This window comes from Seriola lalandi, unplaced genomic scaffold (genome assembly GCF_002814215.2).
Source record: "Seriola lalandi dorsalis isolate HSWRI2012SDOR001 ecotype SW California unplaced genomic scaffold, Sedor1 jcf7180002054935, whole genome shotgun sequence".
NCBI classification, from domain to species: domain Eukaryota; kingdom Metazoa; phylum Chordata; class Actinopteri; order Carangiformes; family Carangidae; genus Seriola; species Seriola lalandi.
In genome coordinates this window covers 367023-368182 of record NW_019525487.1, presented here as the reverse complement: position 1 = coordinate 368182, position 1160 = coordinate 367023, and positions in this window count along the sequence as shown.

Below are 1160 nucleotides of genomic sequence, written 5' to 3'. Positions count from 1 at the left end.
GTAGGACAGAGTAACAGTGCTGCCTTCTGAACTGAACTCTTCAGTCTTGACTGGACTCAGTTTTTCACAGCTGACTCCTAAAGAAACAGAGAACTCTGTTTTAACATGATGTAAATGTTTCAATACATAATTTACATTCATTTTGCTGCATGATCTCACATACCTGTTAGAGTAGAGACAAACAGTAGAGACAGTACATAATAGTCCAATGACAGCATGTTGAATAAAGGTAATGTTGATGGTTTGTGTATTGAACTGTGCTGAATATGGAAGTTCCTCTCTCTTCTATAGTTCAGTAACCGCTCAGCTCCTCCCTGAATCTCTCCGTCTCCTCTTAGATGTGTATTTTCTCTTCTCTCTGTGACACTTCCTCCTGGTGAACAGACTGGAGCAGATATTTGTACCATTACTTTCAGGTTTACAAAAGATTCTCTGTGATGATTTAAAGGATAGATCATCTTTTCAGGATTATCATCAGATGATGAAAGGAAAGGTCATCACACAATATTACACACAGAGTATCAGCAGTTTGAATAACATCGGCAGACAGTTCAGAAAGAATTGATTTTACGTGGTTTACTGAATTGTAGGGCCAAGTAGAAGGATCTGAGTTCTAGACTCAGATGTTGCAGGAAGGATTTTAACATGATATATAATCACAGACTGTAAAACAATGGAAACTGATGATTTAATTAGAAATTATTGGATCGAAAGGCCTTGCACATTGAAAATGAGAGGATCTATGATTGGACCCTGTGGTACACCACCAAAAAATCACAGTTGGACAGAACAACAAATGAACATCTTTAATAAAAATAAGAAGAAAAGCAGTTAATACCTGAGTCAGTGGTACCAACCATGTTATGGTGATAAGTCACATTGTGTTATCTGTCAGTGATGTATGGAGCCCTGTAGTGTAACAGTGTGTGACTCCCTCTAGTGGATGTTGTGGAGTATTGTGTTGTCTTTGCTCCAAAGGTTTTTGTACAGAGTTTTGGTGTTTCCTGTCACTGTGGGCTGCAGAGCACAGTAGTACACAGCAGAGTCAGTCACTGCAGCAGAGGAGATGTGTAGATCCATTATGGTTTTATCACCACTCACTGTAACTGACAGTCCAGACTTTGTTTCATTTTGAGTTCCCAAGTGAAAGATGAGGAACT